We start from the raw sequence: 22,585 nt of genomic DNA on the forward strand, positions 1-22,585 counted from the left end.
CAAGTGTAGGAGCACCTGACGCTGTTCTGTGGATCAGAAAACCACCGTCATCCACTGTATGCTGTTCATAGTTTACTGGAATTTTCCCTATTATTATATCTATGCAGTGTGCCAGTGGACAGATGGTAGCAAGGTGCAAAATACGTAATGGACACAGATCAGCTGCATGATAGGGAACTTGGATACCTTTCCCTTGTATCCAGATTTATTCAAGAATTTAGGAACAGCCACTCACATTATCCTAGAACCATGAGCCCTTAGGAAAAGCAAATATATATTTACAAGCATGTATATACAAAGCAAATATGTATTAGTATATTCCCATATACTTTTATAATTTAATTTTTTTAACTGCATGGGAAGGAAAGGAATTTTTCTTCTTTCTTTGGTCTTCTTCAATTACAGCCATAATTGGTCATATTGAAAAAAGAAGGTGAAACACGCAAATGGTGAAACATATTTATACCATGCTATGCAAAAATGAAGAAAAAGAGAAAGGGCGTCAACAATTACCAGAGATGCACACAACAAAAGCCTGTAATATGTCCTGTAATAGGCTTACAGTGGTCACAGGTTTTTATTCAGATGGACTGCCTTGAAGGACAGTACCTTGTGATTTACAACATGTACAAATTCATACTATAAAAGACTTTCTCTGAAAAAAATGTGCACAAATTTCCTTATTCATCCAATTAGTCACACTGAATGATGTGAATACTGAGAAAGCCTTTGTTCTTAATTAATCTTATTTTTTCATTAAATGCAATGACCACAGGAATACTGAGTTTCTGTAAAACAGCAAAACTGTTTTTTCAGTTGTCAAGATCTATAATGCTAAAAATCATAACTAGGGAGCTGCATTGAATCCATACTGAAAACTTGGTCAAATCATTACTTTCTTAACCTGAACTGACAAAGAATTGTTATTTTGAAATTTCGCTGAACGTGAACGAGAACAATTAAAATTACAGCTGAACTCATATCAAAAATAAACTGAAATATTTCTTCAGCTGTTTCTTCAGCTCCCTGGGCTGTTAAAAAAAGAGGTAACAGAAAGCTGTTTACTGGTGTTGGGGTTTGGGGTTTTTTTCTTCCCCTTTCGCTGAATTTTTCTTACAACAACTGAGTAGTTTCTGTTATTTTTTGGACAAACAAAAATATAATTTTTCATTCTATTTAAATTCCTTCAGGAAATTCCAAATTTTAGGAAAATTTTATTAATAAAAGATTCATCATAGTTTTGTAACGAATGAAGGGGAAAAATTAAACAAGGGATTTTTAAAGCCAGAGTTTCAACCAATTACATTTTTCCTAACTATATCATCATTATAAAAATTGCTATTTTATCCTCCTACAAATTTCAGAATAATATTTAAGTCATTCGTAGGAGTAATTCAGAGGACCGTAGTGTAATTCAGGGACTCTGATCGTCTAGCTCCTGTATAAGACAAGCCAAAGAAATTCATTCTGTCACCTCTGTATCAAGCCCATGACTTTCATTTGAGCTACATAATTAATTTTAGGAAGACAATCAGCACTGATTTAAAGATTTCAGCTGATGGAAAACCCATCAGATTCCAGATGGTTAATTAGACCTGCCACTGAAAATTTGGGGAACTTGCTTCCAGTTTCCAAGTCGTGGATCTCATTATACCATCCCTGTGCTAGACTTGAAAATATACTCCTACTATCAGAAGTCTTTTTCTCTGTTCTGGTAATTTTGAACAATAATTAAATCTCCTCTTATCTTTCTTTTGCATGAAGTAAATAGTTTATTTTGAGTTTTGGAAAGCTTGTCTTGTAAGAGTGGATTACAGACACTCATTGTTTCAGCTCTTATCTCACATACATGCAGATCACTGCTCCTACAGCACTGAAAATCTGCTCTCAAAAAATAAATAATAAAGATTTACCCTTAGGTTTTAAAAATGCATTTTTACAGCCTGATACAGTCATACCTTGGTGCTGCAAGCAGCCAGCAGGATTATGCATGACAGTACAGAACATTTGGGCATTCAGAACAAGGACCCTGGTAGTCACACCTGACAGTCACTGCCATTTCTTTTTCCTTCTGAAGTGTTCAATGGCAGTTTGCACACTGACAGCTGAGGACATCATTAAATGGAATTACATGTTCACCTTGCCTGTTTTAACCTGTGGACTGTCAGGCATGGTAATAGATTTTTATTTTAAGACATTTTCTTTGTCGGGAAGTAGTTAGTGCATCTCATAAGACGGCACAATTTCTTTTTCATTCATAAAGGGCAGCCTGAGGCTGATGGGAGAACATTTCAGTTATAAATACGGACCTGGCCAAACTGCAGAATATTGTCCCTCACACCTGCACGGCTCTTAGTGAGGGTGGGGCATGAGCCTTCGCAGATCTCGTATCTCACGCATACCTTTCCAAAACAAATCTCACAGTTTTGTGAAAGGGCTTCCTACTTAAGCCAGTACAACAGGCAAAACTTTCAAATAGTACCTGCAAAACAGAAACAAACACATCTACTGAAATGGAAGAGGAACTGATAAACAGAAAGTCAATAGATCTTCAAAAACACTGCCAAAAATAGAAAAATCTTCTGGGGACACTCTTTTCAGACATGTCAGAAACACTCAAGTTATAACCTTGAAATTGGGACCTAATAAGTGACTTCATTACAAAAGGCTGTATTGTAATAAGTACACACAAGGCACTGAGCTATGAAACTACAGATAAATTTTCTTCTATTACTTCCTAACTTCCCAGTGCTTGGATTTCCAACCATAATCTTCTGCTAACATAGCTCCTGAAGTATGGATTTTTGTACTGTTTGTTTATTGTAAAAATGTATAAATTGCAGCCTTTCATCTATATATTACAGAACAACAGAACAGTCTTTATTGTGTTGTGTGAATAACAGGGAATGCCTTTTTCAGTCAAACTGCTGGAAATGTAAGATGCATTTTCATTATCAAGTATGTTCTGAAACTACATAAACTAGTTTTCATTGTGTTATTGGAATAAAATCCAACAAAACTGCATGAAAAATCTGTATCTTGATATTTAGGTCTCAAAAAGGATTCTACCAAGCCCCTAGAAAGTTTGTCTTATTTAGAATGACATATATAGGAACTATTGATAATAGTAGATAACCCAATAGTGGGGTACAGTTAATGGGTTTTAAATCCCAAAAGGATTAATATCTTCATTGGCTCAGCATCCCGCAAACAATGAAATGGATCCTAGTATGGTTTTCTCTTCTGAAGTAAAAATGGCAACAATAAAACCCTGCTATATTCTAGTTGTTGCCATAGTTGCGTCCTAGCAGACATGCATCCTCCCATCTCACAAAATCAACCTAGATATTTTGTCCACCATTTTCTGCAAAGAAGAAGAGAATCACTGATTCCCTTCACAGAATCTACTATCTCCTGGCCACTTCTCTGAAGAATTTGAGAGCTCATTAGAAGAGATACTTCAATGTCAGAGGCAAAGGTCTTTGAATAACTGAACCATTGCTGTAATATTGATCTTGCAAAGAAAGGCTTTGGCACCCAGAAGGCATAAGTAAGATACGATGGCTCTGCAAGATACTTGGCTTTCAAATATTAACCAATGACAAGAACAGCAGAAGAATTTCACTCACTGAAGACACTGATACTGTCTATACATCTAATAGGGAGTCCCTATCACAGCCAGTCTGACTTCACTCCAAAACACAAGGCTGCAGCTATCAGCTATTCTTGGCTACCTTTACAGCATCTCTCTCTTTTAAAATTAACAACAATAATAATAACAATAATAATAACAATAATAATAACAATAATAATAACAATAATAATAACAATAATAATAACAATAATAATAACAATAATAATAACAATAAGAAGAAGTAGTAACTAGTGAAAGCAATTATCTCAACTTTAGCTAGAAACACTTTGATCTTTCCCACTGATTTTCAAGATCTTTCTGGCTGAAAAAAATGAGAAGCTCAGGCTGCTAGCAAACAAACCAAAACAAACAAAAAAGGACAAGAACAGAGATACAGGCTAGAGAGGAAAGAAACCCATAGTGCTCTGGATACCAACAAAATGAAAGGCATAGCAGCTTATGTCTCTTTTGCAGAGGTCTGTCTTACTGAATGATTTTGATGGGGCAAGTAACTGCTACTCTAAGTGATACCACAGACACTGGAGAAGCAAGTAGGCAACCTTTTAATAAACCAAGCACTTAAGTTCAACAGGATTTTTCCAGTGTCTAAATAATATAAAAATATTTAGTATATTGTACTGTATCTGACAGAATCAGTTGTTTCTCTAACAGTGGACAAGGCTGTCTGGGAAAGCCGCAAAGTCAACTGTTACTAGGCCTGGAGGAAAACTTGTATTTTAGTATTCCAAATTAATGATCATAGCTCATAGAAGGGATTATTTAAATTCTTTTCCTTTAAATGATGATTGGACCATGTGATAAACATTCCAAAAATACGAGTATGTTAATGAAATGGAAATGGAAAATGGAAATGGAAAACCAACTCTGATAAAACTTACATAAATAATAAGGTTCCTCTCCCCAGTAAGGAACAAGTGGACTGTACACTGAGAAGGCTATGTATGTGTACACATAGGATGGTGGGAAAGGAATTAACACCTAGACCAAAGGAGTCTTCTAGCTACTCAAATACCTAATTTGATCCTTTGCTCAAAACCTTGGAAATATACAGCATTAGTTATTTAACCCCTTAACAGAAGCCTTTTTTCCCCTCAACCTCAGGAAGCAAACATCTCAAAAGCTGTTTGGACTTTGATATTCCACAAAATAACACACCATGCTACAGCAATGTTCTTTGCAATGTTCTGATTTTTCCTGCTTTTTCATTTAGAGAGATACTAGCGGCAAAAATATGTTTCAAGTTTGAAGATAAGAAAACACCTTCTAAAATTAACACTAAAATAGCTAGAGAAACAAATAAAGTTGCTGCCTTGGTGAACCAGTAATTCATACAGAATCAGTCAGAGAATATATTGCCAGAGATGTAAATATTACTGGAAGATAAGCTGGCAAACCAAGTTATCAACATACAGTCCAAAAAGCCTCTTGGCCTTTGTTCAATCAGTCAAATTATTGAAGACGACAGATAATCCCTTCTGAGATACTGAGAACAGAAGAGCAGGGAAGGGGAGAAGAAAATGTCAAATTACATGAAAGTCACCAGAAATAACATTATTATTTACAGGAATTCCTCCATCCAATTCCTGGAAAGACAAACTAATAGAAAAACTTCTTGAAACACAACAGCTACTAAATCATTTTAGTAAAATAAATTAATAGCTACTGCAGTAATATAAATATTTCATTAGGTAGTAAGTTGCTAAATTCCTTTCCCTGCTAGAAGATCACATTTTAAAGTCTCCAAAGCTCAGTATTTTTGCTTTTACATTAGGTACACCATTCACTGACCACAGCTGTAGCTCAGCTTTTGGAGAGAGACAATTACAAATGCAGACCCAGTAGTGGAAAGCCGTATGTGTTTTCTCAACAACAGCTCCCGAGCAAAAGCAAACCCCATTGTCAGAGAGCAGCAGCACTCTGTGGGAGCTGAATCTCTCTCTGCCTGTCTCTTCAGGAACAGCAATTTCTAGGGTATTGCATCAATAGTTATTTGCTTCAGTACCTGAACAAACAGCTTAGCTCAATCAAAAACACATTTTCAGACACCCACAGCAAAACCACCCCCAAACACTGTAGGCAAAATGTGTGTACCAAGAAAAAAAAATTTCTGACAGATGAGCAATCTTTTTAGCAAAATAACTCTTATCATTTAATTATCAGATTTCTACACCATCTTTAGCTAACCAGTTGCATAGATTGCTGTATAGACACTAGAATTTACTGGACTTTCAGTCTCAAACTCCCAGCCTAAACTGTCACATTACAATATGATTCTTGTTTGAATAATAAAATTAATTTTAAAATTAACTGGATGACATACCAAGCAAGAACTTACTTTCAAAACCTATGAAAGGTTTTGAAACTTACAGAAAAGGAGATTGTAAAGTAATCAATCATACATTTACATGTCTAGATTTGAAGTATCTGTTTCCCATTGTTACAAATACATTTTACTACTATTTTTGTATGGCATCCTTTCAGAAGGCTACAGTACAAAATATCGTAGTTGGGTTCCCATTTTGTAGTTGCTTTGACTTAGAGATTTTTCACTTAGATATCTGTTGAATTCAATTCTCACTTTAGCCCATAGCATTTTAAACTCTGAGCCTTAAGTATCAGATTTCATTCTCCACTACATGGAATCTCCTATATCAAAGTTGATTGTTTTTCAGAAAGACATCTCATCAAACTCAACAGCTCGTCCTAAAGTAAAAACACACCAACTAATTCAAAAACCTTATGTTCTCAGTATTGGAAATTCTTTCAGATTGTATAATCCGGCCTATTGAAAAAGATAAACTACTCAAACCTAGTCTTAATGTATCCCCCCAAAATATGAAATATATAAGAAATGTACACCATGAACTTTTGTTTATCTTGTCCTAAACAATTTTCTACATAATCTATTTATTCTGTTACCTGAACTACAATCCAAATTGGATATTCCATCTGCCATCCAATAGCCGTAGCCTTTCTTGGCATTTCTGATTAGACAGATTACATATTCCTCAGATAAACAGTTATATCTAATCATGTAAGTCAAGCTCCTTTGGACTTTCTAAAAGGTAGAAAAGTGAAATATTTTTGCCAAAAAGAAAATATTTATCAGAACGATGATAAAATAAAAATGGCGTGAGAGACAGCAAGCTGGAACTTTTAACAACTTTACTACTTCTCATACTCTGGAAGAAATGAAAATTGTACCAGTGATTAAAAAAAAAGAAAGCTTTTATTCCTCATGAACTGCGAGCATATTTTTACTGTCTTACTTCTCTAAGGATTCAGGAAATGCATAGTGATTGTGTTCATTAGAATATGCCTACACGCCTGTGGCAATGTGCTTACTTACACTTTCATTTTTCTGATACAAGACTGCTGCTTCATTTTGGGGGCCTTGCCCAAGAGAAGGCTTGTGAAATGTCACATACTTTTATCTGTGTATTTTGTGCCTTAATAACTATGCAGAGTTGTTGTACAGCCTTTAATAGGCACAATTAAAAAAAGACTGTATTAGTATCAGAAATTTCTGAGAGAACTGGGACTCCTGAGTTTGTTTACGGCTTCGGGGAGGTGGGAGATGACAGATTTTGCCGACATTTGCTCTTGGATAGCACTGAAATGTGAAACAGAAATGGTTCGTGAAATATATATTACTCTCTCCGCAGCACTGGAAAATAACACTACCCTCTTCCCAAATTACACATAAAAATAAAAGAACGATTCGTGATAGCTTTCCGCAAAGCTCATATAAATGGTTTCTAGCTGTCACTGTCTGGCCCAAAGCTTAATTCCACTGAGCTGCTGAGAATAAAGGATAATGATTAAAGGAATACAGTGCCACTTCAAACACTACTTTTGTAGTATACTAGGAACAGTATCATAGATTAGCATCCCTAAAGTATTTTGGAATTCCAGTATGTGGCAGCAGTATACCCCAACCCAGAAATCTGGCTGGTAGACTATAGTCTACATTTGTCTATACAGTTGAAGACTGCTGGTTTCATACAAAGCTGCATTGATCTGATTTTAATACCTTCCAGCACAGAATGTGCTGGATCTGATTTCCAATGCTGAATTGCAGTAACAGGTTGAATATGCAATCATGCTGAGCTATCAGGTAAAATTGAGTATATCAAAGACTATTTTCCCTTCCAAAATGCAAGTATCTCTGTCTGTCAGTCTCTCCTCTGGATAGATGTAGTAACTCCCTCTTTTATTTGAAGATGTTTTCTTGATCATGAAATCTAAAAGATTCACTACATACTGTAACTTTTACTTTACAAACCAGGCAATTACGGGAACACACAAGTTAACTCCTAAGCAAACCTAATGAGCAACCTTTCTTTGCGTAATTTCAAAATTTTGGAGAATATCAGCAATAATGTATGTAATATTATATTTTTAATTTTTATTAACCATGTTCTTTTTGATACAAAAATCTTCACATCTTACTTCTACCAGACATTGTTCAGGCTTTTACCTCAAATTCCCTTCAGTAACATCCAGCTTGATATGTACCTAATAAACTGCCCTATCTAAAGAGATTTATCAGTTCAATTTTACAGCTTGGTTGATTTTTGAAGACTTTAATGGCTCTTATGCAGCGTCCCCTCAGACCCAGTTGCAGCACTTTGACCAATTTCCTTCCAAGACTGGGCAATGGTCATCACACAATAAATCTGTTAGTCATGACTTAGATTTCATAAACAAGTTCCAGAAAAGAACATTTCACTTGGGAGAGTAACTTTATAACTTAAAATAATCAAAGCAAATAAATTGTTTTAGTTTGCCTAAACTAAAAGGAAGAATTCCAATGGATTTTTAGTTATACTCAAAATGCCCCATTCATGTTTTCCCTTTCCCATTTCCCCCACGAGCTTTATCTATTAATCTGTTTTATGATTGAAAAATTTGGCACAGCTAAATAAAGAGACCCACAGTAAGCTTCACCTACAGCAGCCAGTTGAAAATTTCTGATTATAAGAGAGGAAACTCTCCACATTCCCTATCTGATTCAGATTTTGCTTTTAGTAACAGCAACTGCAACATACATACTTTCTGAAGCAAAATGAGCGAAAAATGAATAAAGCAATTCAAGAACATCTCAAGATAGAGAGAAGTGCTATTAATTGAGAGAAGTGCTATTAATTGGGAGGGAGAGGCTCAGAGAGAGGACAGTAATATAAGTAGGGACAGGGTGAAGCTCTAGGGTTCCAGTCCAAATCTTTCAAACCCAATGCTCTAAATGAGAGTCCAAAGTCTAAATTTAGGTGTCTAAAATTAAAATGGCCTAAGGGGTCAACCATCTGTATCTTCCAGTTAATTTAAGAGACAGTATAGTTATTCAGTTGTGTGAAAAAACAAATCACTAAGTGTTCACATACAGAACTCATGCCCTAAGTTTAAGGGCACAGGTTTAACATATTATCATTTTCTAGACTCCATGCATCAGTTTTCCCCAAAGTTAAAAATTTTGCCTCAGACGCAGGGGTCTCCTTGCTTATAGTATTCGCAATTCGTCAAAAAATTTCTTTGAGAAATAACAGGGCATGCTTATTCAGGCTAATCAAGTTAGATTCTTCATTTACCATGGACAGTAATACAACTGATTAACACATGTATTAAGCAGCTATTCTCTTCCAGTTTTTATAAGTTTGGCAGTTATCCCCTATACACTCCCTTACTCCCCAGTTAAGTGATCTATCAAGGCAAAAATAGGGTACAATTCAGAATTTGAGTATTAATCCTCCAAATATTCAGTAAACTACAGTTGAGAATGATTGGAAGTTGTAGAACCGCCGCTTCTGGAAGATGCAAAGACAGGTTAATAGGATGTGGACCTTTACAAAACATCCAGTTCCAAAGGGTTGAAATGCATTTGATTTTAAAGAAGCTTTTTTTTTTTTCTTTTTTCACGCTCCTCTTTTCTCAGTCTTTTGAGAAATTTTTAATAGAACCTCAAAATAGAAAGAATTTTCCTGCCTTTCCCGAGCAAGAAAGAAACAGCTTTAGAGACAGATTAGAAAGATGACATCCATGATTAGGTGAGAAATCTACTGGGGACTTCATTTCTATCTCATTTCTGCTACACACATCAAAACACAATCCACTGGCTCACTGTGTGTTTTACCTGCTTTTAGAAGATGTTCGTATCCTGGCTATAGCACCTGACTCTTTAGCTCAAGCTGAGGAGAGACGTGCTGTTAGTACTCCACGTCAGCACATCAGCACCTGATGTATCAGTCAAGACGGTGATTATCATAATATCATTTTACAAATATTCTTTATGAGACAGGAAACATCTTAATAATAAGAAATCTTAGACAATAAGCCAATAACCACATAGCCACTCAGCAGGAACCTAACTCCCCTTCCAGTGCCAGGTTTGCTACAAGAAACGTCACATAGTTTTGTATATGACATTCACTGTCTTGTAGAAACAGAGACTATCTGTGAAAGTTCAATCACATCTTGCAATTGTGAGGTTATTTTCATCCCGGAACATATATATGAACAAAATAATGAGGTGGGGTTTTTCCATCAATTAAACTGCCAATCCTTGCTGCTAATGATCTTTATATTAAACAGCATATTTCCCTATTCAAAATAATGCAAAATTCACCTTTGTAAGAATACAGGTTCTGTAACTTCAATAGCTTTCTTGCTTCTCAAGAAAATTTCTTTCCCCCATAGGAAAAAAAAAACCAAAACACTCAAGGGGGAAAATAAAAAAAAAAAGGCAATTTGAGCGCACTGTGCTTGTATTATGCAAAAGCCCTTCCTCATCACCTTATGAAAAAGTAGTTTTACAGGGGATATAGTTAGATGTAGGTTAGTTTCTTTGTCTTTCCAGGATGACAGAAAGAAGCTTTTATTGAAAATGTAAAATTATGGGGTTTGATTTTCATCAAGCATTTAGTTTAATGCATTAAATCATGCAAAATGTCTAGAAAGCATTCAACTCACCATTAGTAAGTAGCTACCATAAATACATTCTCTCATTTTAACTGAGGTAGTCGTCTAGACAAGCTACTACTATATCCCACAATTTTCACATGTCCTGTGATTGAACAACAAATCGATAAAACATTTTGGTACAGCTGTAACTTTCAACAGATGCTGACTATTTCTTTATTTCTAAGAGTGTGCACGAACCCTAAGCAAAAAGTCATTGGCACCAAAACATTTTAAAAAAACTAGCAATTAGATGCTTTACCACAGACAAGATAAACTATGTACAATAGTTGCTAAAGCTGCATTTTGCTAACAGTAATGAGACTGTTTATTTGAAAGAATAAATAGCCCATATGTTGCTTGGCTGTCTGGTAATCCACACTGAAAATATCTCACATGAAAAATGGCTTGAGATTTTGGGAAGAAACTGGAAGATGATTATGGCACTCATACTAGAACACTACAGTGGTTCCACAAGTATATTATGGTTTTGTGCCAAAAAAACAACAAAAAAACCCGCAAACCAACACCCATGGTGCAACATTCGAACAAACCCAAACAAATTCAAAGAAAACCCACACTGAAGAGCATAAAGAAGGCATCGTTCACTTCCTAAAAATCATACTGCCTCCCAAATCTTCTCCCTTGGGAAGTCAGCAGGGCCAGAACTTCACTATATGCTACATTCCCACTGCATTCCATGCTGCGAGCTTAGGACAGACAACTGAAAGAGAAAGGAAGGGCCTATGGAAAAAGCTTACGCTGAACACCAGGAAGAGCAAGCTATCCTGTTCTAGATGTACATGCACACACAGAGGTGTGTACATGTGCATATAAATACATGCATATACACACATATGTGTATATATATTTATTCTATCCTAACAGTGTATAAACCGTTGTGTGGCAAACATCCTTCACAAATACAGAGAAGGCTTATCATCTAGAATGTGTGTTTTATCTTTGCATAAAGGGTGGTATTTTCCTTTTCCAAGGGTTCCTAACCCCTTTTCTCTAATTGATTAATTCAAAAATAAAAAAAATATTAGGACATCTCTTTTGGTTCTGCCACGGAAGTAGAGCATACTGCCTGAGAAGCACCTTGTGAATTTCCTTCCAAATCGAACAGCAGAGGTGCTTTTGATCAGCACTGTGCTAAGCATACATTTTGGAATTATTCCTTTGGTTTCAGTCAGCAGCACAGTTCTTGGAGCTGGCTGAAACATTCTCAACTAAATTTGATACTCAGCAACAGAAAGGACACTAAACCAACAGAAGAAACAATCAGATTCCATATTATTTTCTCTTGGGAACACTGGAGGTGCAGATAAACCATCGATTCAAATAAATCAGCAGAACCAAAAACTGCAGAAACAGTGCAAGGAAAGGGCAAGAGATGAATATCTGCTCCTTGAAGGGCCTATGGCATGAGAAAATTAAGAAGTTTCCTCATCTCTGAAGCTGCTCTTCATATTCCAAATGTTTTCTCCTCTACATATCCTGAAATGCAGAAATAATACCAGAGAAAGTACTGCGTTGCTTCTACAATGCAATCTAAGAAAGCCCATTAATATTTATTTCAAATATACAAGTGTTTTAATCATAGAAAAAAGTTTTGGAATGCTAACAATGAGATGCACAAGCAATGCTTTTGGACCTTGAATCCCCACAAAACGCTTTCTGTTTCTGAGGTCAATTACCTCCAGATATGACATTACAGCCAGCTAGACTGCTGACTCTGAAAAGTGAGGGGAAACTTGACCCTTCCCCAACCCAGTAAAGGGACACCCTCACATTAACCATGTAGCAAGCACCAAAGAAAAGGTCATCACCAAAAAGTTAGAGAAAAAGTTAAAAAGAAATAATCAAAATTCACAATAAGAACGAAGACATTTTCTTGCTACTATTAGGCCACTTTCCTTTTTTAAAATTTTACCTCTATGTTTCTACACATATAGTCGATACAGGAGTCGTTTGCATGATTAAAGGACTGCAAAGCTACCTGAAATTTGTCATGTTAAGTACTGCAGCATGTGAAAGTTCTCACATTATACAAGACCTCCAAATAGAGTAAACCCCGAAATTGTCATATGAGATGTAAACTGACAGTCATATGCTGTCCCTTCTGTTTCAGCACCAATCCATGTTTGGATTCCTTCCCTATCAAGTAATCTTAGAAATTCAGTTCCTGTAAGAAAGATGCAAAAGCTAAATATTCACGTTAGTCAAGATCAGAGACTACGACAAGGTGAATGAAGGTTTTCCTAATGGCACCAAACACAGCTTTTGGCATAAATACATTAGTTGCTGTCATAGTGAAAAGAATAGCTTCAATTGCAAATGCTAACAGGTAGCAGATAATTGGGCATATGTATGCATCTGTGGGTGAATGTCTGAAACTGAATTTTGAACTCTCAAGCAGAAGACTGGTACTTGCTCGCTGCAATCTGTACAGGCTGCTTGTAAACTTTGATAACACCTGGACTAAACAGAAGGGCCACATCCTGAATCCTCCAATTAGCACAGAGGCAGAATGTGCAATTAAAAGGCTGCTCAGACATTGTGTTTCTGCACACTGACTATTTCGACTGGGGAAAAATAGGAGTTTGGGTGCCAAAAATAAGGGTTCCCAGAAAGAAGCAGTAGTCTCAGAAAGAAGAAGGGGCCAGGAAAGATCACGACTGGAGGAAAGACTCTGGAAGTGAGGGAGAATCCTAGAGATCAGAGATGCATGGAGACAAATGAATGCCAGGGGAAGCCCAGGGACCCTGGCCAGTGATGTCCAAGATTGGTAACTACAATGAGATGCACAGCACAAACCAACACAACTTTCTACACAACCTTCCCAAACTAGCAGTGATCTCCCTGCTGGGAAGGAAGTCAAGACCTAGCGAATGTAGTGCTGGCAGCAGAGCAGGTGAGTGAGTATGCAAAATGAATCAAGTGTGATAAAACCTTAAATCTTGTTGGTTCTTAAATAAACCCCAGTATGTAGCTCCACTACACACTAGATTTAGCTGTCTCACCTTTGACAGCTGTAATACTCAAGTTTCCTGTTAGTTCTCCTCAGCATGCTGTGGCCTACCTTATGAAGAGTACTACAAAAGTTTAAGCACATTTTGTTCACCATTTACAAAACAAAAACATAAAAAGAAAAGAAGAAGTCAAACTCCCCCAAACCAGAAAACATTTACACAATTCAACTTTATAACTGCAGGTCTAAATTTGAAATTTTGCATTGCAATCACAAAAGCATTTTGGTAGAAAATGGAAAACACATTCTTCCAAAAGAAAAATTAATTTCATACTGCTAGTTGTTGCTACGTCAGGGAAAAATGCAGCCTACCAAATTAAAAAATTAAACACTGATCTAAAATTGAAGTTCACAATTAATAATAAAAAAGTTATGCATCCATGGAAGGATATCAAAGAATTACATTTTATGTCATGATTTCCACTTCATGTATCATGAAAGGAAGCAGGCAGAAGTATAAAAGCTTGGGCAAACAAAGAGCATCTTAGTCTCTTGGGAGTTCATTTTATGCTGTAATTGGTGAAAAGCCTCTGTAAAAAGGTTATAAATGCCATATTAATTTCATTAGGAAAGCTCCTATGGCATATTAATTTAGTTTATGGCACTGTTATTGCATCTTTTCAGATACACAAAATCTTAGGAGGTAATTTCATTTACAATAAAGATCTGAGAAAGGCAACTATTTTAAACAGATTCGTGACAATTCAGCTTGGAAGTATGCATGTTTATTAAGATACTATCATTCTCTTCTGGTTAACAACACACTGACACCCAAGAGGTAGCAGGCTCTGCTATTGAAATTTTGTTATTCTCAAGGCCACTGTATTTGCAAAGATTGCATGAACAGCTCTCAAAAGATTAATGACCTACTCCTTTATTTAAGGCAGATAATCACCTTCAGTGATCGCGTATAAACTCTGAAGCTGAGCATGAAATTTAACAACTGTCTTAGCTTACAATGCTAAGAAAGAAGACTTTTTTCCCCAAACACTTGCTACACTGGACCGTGCAGGTAATTCTGGACATATAAAATACTTTAAGTACCAGTTTGTACAATAGCATTAGCAGCTTCTCCATCCTGGCCTTGACCCTGTAATCTGACTTACACATGCAGGCCTCTGAAGCTACCTATGGTCTCATTAGTTAGTTGAAGCCAAGAGGAGCTTTTTATCATAGGATAAATTTATAAAATGCAAATAGAAAGGCAAGGTCTATCAAAATAAGTACGCAGATACCTATAAATCTCACACTTTATTACAACTTTCATGAATATATTATGTATTTTGTATGTTTTAGGTCATGATAATTCTAAAACCTGCATACACTTACTGGTTAATTGAGACATTCTGAGCTCAGCTATCATATAAAAGCAAATTCTTTTCTCCTGGCCACGTTTTAAACCCAAGCTGTTCATTCAACTTCACTCCTAGTCACGAGAAAGGGAATACAAAAGAGCTTCTTTAAACCACAAAGGTACAACCTTTGTGACCAAAGCTGCACTTTTTAAGCATTCATCTAATGAATTAATAGTTTATAAATCAGGAGTGAGTGTCCTTCTGGAAGAGGATGTTATAGTTCAACTAGACCTATAGTTTTTTAAGCAGAAACTCCACAACCAAGTTCTATAGCTTGAGTGATATCAGGAGATCAGACCATAAAATCTCATAAATGTCCCACCGGACTCAGACATCTAACGAGTCACATCCTAGGCATCTCTTCATCAAAACACTAAATCCCCACTGCTGTCAACAACAGATGCAAAGTCTCTGAAGAATTTACCCATTAGAAACTACATTCTGGAATCAAAAAAGATAACTTTTAAGCCCTACTGCCCTGAACACTAAAGCCAATTTTATTATTTTTATTACATTTGCCCATTCTTTGGGCAGTTTCATTTGAAATTTTTCTTGAGAGGTATTGAAAATAAAATTTTTAGAAAATCTGCTTCATGACTGATCATTATTCACAAATCAGTGTAAACCCTATGACTGGCAAGCATAGGATGCGTAAGACAACATATTTAGAGCAGTTCTACAATACGTTTAGATCCACAGCAGTAAGAATGAAGTGTAATTGGTTGCCAACCAAGTACTTTTGTTATTTTCAGGACAATAAATAATCTGAAATTAAATTACTTTAACCTAGAATCGAAACTGGAAACAAACTTAATAAGATAGGCATTACTAAACTGACCCACTTTTAAGCCCAAAAGGGTGGGAACACACAGAAAAGAAAGGCACTCAATATTTCTGAGTACACTAGATCCTTAGACAAGCATGGACGGAAACAAGCATCAATCGTAGTTTCCTTTCAATAGAACGGAATGCACAAAAGTAAGAGCAGGGATGCCACAGTATCACATACGATCAACTAGCGCACTCAGACTAGGAACCTGTCCAACTGACTAGTACTCACAAACTTTGATTATTCTTACTGAAGTGTAATAATTATTGAATTACATGGTGCTTATTTTAGATTACACATTCAGTTTGTCATGGCCATGTTTCATTCTATTCCTACCCTCCAAAGTTCTTGCAATATCTCCTATCTTGTTTTCACAGATGAATAACGCAGGTACTCTCATCCAAGTCAGTAATGAAAATATGAACTAATGCCAGATTCAGGACATTTTTGGATTTCTGCAGAACCCCTATTGTTTTTTCAAAGGTAGTAAAGACATACAGAATCATACCCAGTGAGCTCTCAGTTAAAAAAAAAAAGCTTGCTTTTTAGGCTACCATCTGAGCTGACGTGAAAGACTATCTTCCAACTTATGAATTCTCTCCAAAAATATTGTATTTATGAACAGCAATGTTTGCTTGAATGTCCTAAAACCAACAAGTATTTTATCACATATTCAATTCCTATTGTTACAGCAAAAAAGCAGTAGAAGGAATGCCTAGCAGAGACATGACAATACGAAATGTATTTGCCATATACAACTGCAACTGCAGGTTCAGTTTTAAATAGACATGTCTAAGGGCTAGGAAACTGTTTATTTTTACAAATTACAGAAGAACAGAGAAAACACAGAGGTTTGGGGCTGATATGCAGCTCCACTTTTTCAGGTATAGAATCAATGTTTTGAATTGGGGTTTTACAGCTTGACTATTAATGAAGTTACAACTTTATCTGGCAGTTTAATCATCAGGACAAGAACAAATTTTAAAAAATGCTTCATATGACCTAGAAGCCTAAATCCCATTATAAGAAGTTATGTGATCTCTTAAGAAACTGCAGTCAGCTTTTCAAGTGAGTCAAGGAGCTTTGGAAACTTTTAAAATAATTCTCGCTGCATAAGCTATAAAATAATACTATAAATGATACTATAAAATAATTCACTTTAGTCTCTCTCTCTCTATCCCTCAAAAAAAGTAGAATTATCTCAACTATTAACACACAAAACTTAAACGTTCTGTTGCAAAACACTAATCAAAGATCTACCAAGCCACTGAACCTCACAGCTACAGTCTGCTTTCTGTTACGTTTGGTCAGCTTTATCAAATCCTGTGACATTTACACACATAGGAAGAAAACATTACTTTGTGAACTGCTAGTAATGCATTTAAAGGAAATGTGCTTATTCTTAACTGTAATATGTTTCCTGTAATACTACGAAATCCTGCTACTAACTTTTTCTGTAAATACAACAAACCCTCTTGTCTTATTTAACATGCATTATATGCAGTGACCCAATTTAACAGTGCAAGGCTTGAAGAAAAGAAGAGCTGTTAGATCTACAAATATATAACTTTGCTACATTCCAGCCAAACAAAGAGTGGGAACATGCAGAAGCGACACAGAAGGAACACTGCATATTATTAGCTGTTCTCTCCATCCAGATATTTTATTAAATGGGTGATAAGTTTTTATCTTACCTGGCTGCTCAGGAATTTATAAAAATTTTTAAAAAGCAACTTTTCTGGCAAACCACTCTAGGATTAGCTACTTCCCTACTTCAAAATAATTGTACAAGGTTTAAAGATTTCTACAGGTTTTTTTAATATTTTTGCTATTTGTCAATAACTCATCTTTCTAGAACATGTGCCTGTAAATCTTCAGCCACATTTTCAACAATCTTTTCCTTTTCTTTCAAAAACACTGGTAGCCCCTTATAACTATATACATATATACGGTTTTACATATACAGCTACTGCATTTCATTTGCTTTGTAACTTAAGCTGGAAGATCAAATAAAGGTCACATTTTGCATAAACATCTGTACAGAAAGTTAAGTTCTGCTTTGGTGTTTTTTTACCTTCATAACACCAGCAAACCCCATTCTTACTGTTGCATTTAAAGAAAAAAAATGAAATCGATTTTTTGTAGTGCTCATTATCTCAAATTATACAATTATAATAAACACTACATTAAATTTCTCATGGTATGGTGATAAAAACAAAATTAGATAACCAGAATTAGAATTTCACTTACTAGAGTTTTTTTCATCTAGATCTCAGGATTTTACTGTACAGCATTGAGTCAGTTATAAAATTACCTCCTCTTAAGACCATGAAATATACTGTAAAATATTGGGAAGGTACAGTTTTCTCTCTCTAAACATACTGCATTTTCCATAGCCATATCCAGGAAAGATATGGCTTGCAGATAAAACATCGCCAAGAAATCACACGTATATGGCAAACTATTTTGTACAGTTACCTTTTGCCCCACTTTAAAAGTGAGTATACTGACATGGCATCATCTCAAGCAGCACAAAATAGATTTTCTTCCATAGGTATCAGTCATGAGAAGTGTTTTAAAACATCTGGGACTTAATCTGAAACTCTCCAACAGCAAAAGGTTTTGTTTTCCAGGTGTGTACAGAGTAACGGCAATAGTAGTGAGCTAAACCCACTTGTTGGCCATTCACTGTTTTAGCATTTCAGCTTAAAATGTATTTTACTGCCACAACTATTCCCTCTGAGGTAATTTTCTGCCAAAGAGACTCAGAACTCCACAACTCAAAGCCTATTTTCTGGCATTATTTTACTAGGAAAGAAGGTCCATTTCAGTGGTTTGGGGGAGGTGGATTGTTTGGTTTTACCTCTTTTTCTCTGGTTCCCAAGGACTGTGGTAGCATGACTCTCAAGGAATTTGTTACAGACAGAATCATTTTCTCCTCCATTGATAAGTGTCAGATTTGTAGAAGAAAAATGGTTCACAGAAAACGTATGTATAAATATGTTATTATAACTTCTATAAGATAATAATTGGGGTAAAACCAGTCATAGGGTTATTTCTACCCACAATGACATACAGCATGCAGAGTAAAATTATGTGCTCTTCCAACCTTATCCTCACAAAAATAAAGCATCTTTTTATGGAGGTAAACTTTATTATGAAATCCAAAGAAGGGTATTTCATATTTTTCTTTGATAGCTGTAAATATACATTTAATGACAATCACTTGGCTTCAGAGATGTCTTCTCTCATGAGTACATATCCCTCTATTTATACCAGATAGGAAAATATTTTATATTAAATATGAGAGGCATGTGTAATAAAAGCTGACAACTGAATAGCTCTTGAAGGAAACATTTCTCCCATTTTCATGTAAAGCATATTTTAGGAGACAAAATTGGAGGAAGGAAAATGATAATGGCTGTTTCTCAAATTCTATATCAAAGAAAGTCAAGAGATTATCAGCTAGATGCAACTATCTCATCAACTCCAGATACTTATAACTGAGCTGCTCAGGCATGAATATTCATCTCCTGTGGTAGCAAAAGGCAATGATTTATATTTCCATGTTAATTGAGGTCTACACTTCACTAGTGCAACATTTTGTGCTCATAAGAGCTTATCTCAAGCACCTGATCTGCATTAGCACTGAGGGAGAGCAGCCAAACTAGCAATACCTCAACTGGATGCACATTCATCAGGTTTTCCCGTATGACTACATATTGCTTATCTGCTGAATTGAGCATATCATCTTTTCGCGGTCAGTGCTACCAGGCCTGCAGATAAGCAGTACATCATATCATTAAGGCGCATGTGCCAGTAAATCAGCGCCTTCAGGCTTGCTTTAAAGAAGACTCCCCCAAGTGTAATAAGTAATGAATAGTTTCTAGCATGTGTTTTTAATCACAAAGCAAACCAGTTCAGACAGACTTGGACCCCAGTGCAAAATTGTTGTTAATTCTCCCAGTCACAAGTCCTGATATTCAATTTCCAAACTACTTCAAACTACTGTTTGACCCATCTTCCTTTGTCAATTACAGGGATTCTGCCTTTGAAGGGTAAAGGAACTGAGAAAAGTATTTGGGATGGATTAAGCAACAGAAAACAGGTATCTCCTGTAACAAAGATGATGTAGCCCAGAGAGAGACAACATAATAATGATTATTGTTACAAACAACACAGCTCTAGACTTTATAGTGCTACTCTTTCTTCTGCACATGCTTTTATCTATCAACGTCAGAAGAAATTTTGAACAATGCAGAATGATAAAGATGTAAACTGTATTGCCCAGGAGACATTACAGACCTCTACATGGGGCTTCTTCAAGAGAACCTTCTTTATTGAAGAAGAAAAAACTGTGTAACTTTCATAGAACATGTTTTTTCACAGCCTTTAGTTTCCTCCTATTCTTGCCAAGAATAGGCATCCTTTTATTAATCCTGATTAAATTTCGCTTTGAGCATTTACAGTCTGCCTATACACTAATGAATATCTACCTTTGTATTTCCTGCACAAAACTGTTACACAGTCCTTACCTATTAAGCGTCCTCAGTTTGGAATGTTAGAGCGGAGAGATACAAGCATGATCATAGACAGAGAAGAATATGAAAGAAAAAGAAAATCAGTAAAGCACTTCCGGGTGCCTCCCAGAAGAGCAGCATTATTTACGAGTGCAAACAACTTTTCCTAGCTTATTTGAAACTCTGCCTCCAAGTATTTAGCAATGAACAGAACAGAGGAACACTACCATAACACAAACATGCAAGGAAACTTCAACTATAAACCGATAGATGTGAGTTCTGTATATCTGAGGTCCTAAAATACTGCCTTCATCTAAAGGAGCCTGAAGGAACAACCTGTCTATTGCTAAGAAACACTTAGCTTCTACAGGACTTGTCATTCCAAATGTTCCTCATCCGCTAAAAGTCACCCCCAACTACAGCTCAAAAATTCATTCCTTCACGCAGATCTTTCACCACAGAAAAGACATTGTGTAAAGCCCAATATTAGAATATCTATTTCCCCCCCGTCCCCTGGGATATCAGAACTATACATGATAAGAAGCTGCGAGAATAACTCACAGGACCTCAAACCCTTGTGGTAAACTGTCACTCAGACCTGGAGCTTCCCCTAAATGACTTGGAATTGATACGCCCTCCCATGGTTTTGTTTCAAGTCTTGCTTTTATGACTATTGAAAAACCAAACATGAAACACTTACTAAGAAAAATTGAAATTGATATAAAGCATCTCAGACTGTTGTGATTTTTGTTTTAAACTCCAAATTTTCAAGTTAACCTCACAAACTCTGAATTTAATCCTCAGCTTGGAAATGCTCAGGCATCCCAGTACTCACAGTTAACGAAAAGGTTACTACTTTTCAATGGCAATTTCTTAACAGCAAACAGCTTCAACTTATCAAACTGCAGACCCTGTATCAATATGACTTTATTTAATGTTATCCTCATGGCCTTCTCTGGGAGACTACTACATTATACATTACTTCTGCTAATTTGTGCTGAGGGGAAGTTTCTCTCCAGCTCTTACTCAGCTGTACTCATAGAACTCATGAATGCATGAACCTCCCTGAATCTTTCCCACATGTGAACTTCATCTACAGCTGTATATTCTGTCATTATTTCTGTTGGAATTACACAAATCTGCCTTGCCTTTATACTCTACCTTTTCTTCAATTCACCTGTACTCTTCCTGAGACAAAGATGGAAAGAGTTATTTAGAGAGACATGGGAGGTGATTTCATTGCTTCACGCTTAATTATAGTTTGCTAAATCAGTGCTTTCTTTACACTAAAATAATCTTTTCCCATTACCACAATGTTATTTAATACACCTGTATGTCCTCCTTTTCTCTGGAATTGACAATGTAACAGCTCTAAGACTTAAAATAGAAGCTACTGGGATATTAAATATTCTCAGCTGAGAGATGGGCAGGTTTCTGGTAAGGGATGGTAGATCTGAGACTAAGTGCTCCTGACATATCCATCTGCAACACTTTGGTCTGTGTTCTGTTCTCAGATACACATGGTATTCTGATTGGAGTGTGCTGTCATATCTCTATCTAAGTGTAGAGCTTGATAGCCTGTGTTTACTTCTACTGTTTGCTGCTTAGTACAGACTGAATCTAACTAATAAAGTCAAGTTTACCACCATCAAGAATCTGTCCTCTACACTGATCTCAGTGCTAACAGGGAAAATTATTCAACACAGGATAAAAGCTCCTTTGCAGTATCTCGGAAACTTTGAAGGCAATATAAGTGTTTGCACGGAGATTTAATGAGTTTATACCTAGACAGATATATCTGCGATCACTCCCTCCACGTCCTTGCTTAGCAATTTCCATTAGGGTATAAGTACCTGATAGAGTCACTTACCAGTAATAGAGAAATTACTCATTCCAACCAAGAAACAGAGCAATCCAAGTCAGGGACTGTTTCTCGCGCTTTGCTTCTTGTTGCAATAGATCTCAAAAGAGAAAGAAAAAGCTAATCACAACTAAAGATATTACCTGCTATATGATCTTATTTGGTATTCTTGTATTCACGATTTGCATAGTTCAAGACAGACAAAACCCTTTGCGATGTCAGGCTCCCAAATTAAAGTTCTGTCATTACTGTGCTTTGAGTGTCTATGTAGACACTGCCTATGGGACACAGTTGTAGCCCCTCTTTGCTGGAAGAGTGCTGTTGAAGAAAATTATACTTAATGCACTATTTAGAAAGTAATTACAGTAGAAGACAGT

General features: G+C 36.1%; 1 protein-coding gene across 7 annotated transcripts in view; it reads right to left on the bottom strand.

Moving 5' to 3' along the window:
- OTUD7A (OTU deubiquitinase 7A) overlaps positions 1-22,585 on the bottom strand; it is a 149,198-nt gene that overhangs the window by 121,237 nt on the left and 5,376 nt on the right. For 3 of the 7 annotated variants that reach the window (XM_075160270.1, XM_075160274.1, XM_075160271.1), the window contains one exon: positions 22,218-22,308. The exons of the other annotated variants lie outside the window; for them this stretch is intronic. The gene's annotated coding sequence lies outside the window, so the exon portion shown is untranslated. Of the gene's footprint in view, positions 1-22,217; positions 22,309-22,585 lie in introns of those variants that run through there. 7 annotated transcript variants of the gene reach the window in all.

This window comes from Calonectris borealis, chromosome 11 (genome assembly GCF_964195595.1).
Source record: "Calonectris borealis chromosome 11, bCalBor7.hap1.2, whole genome shotgun sequence".
NCBI classification, from domain to species: Eukaryota; Metazoa; Chordata; class Aves; order Procellariiformes; family Procellariidae; genus Calonectris; species Calonectris borealis.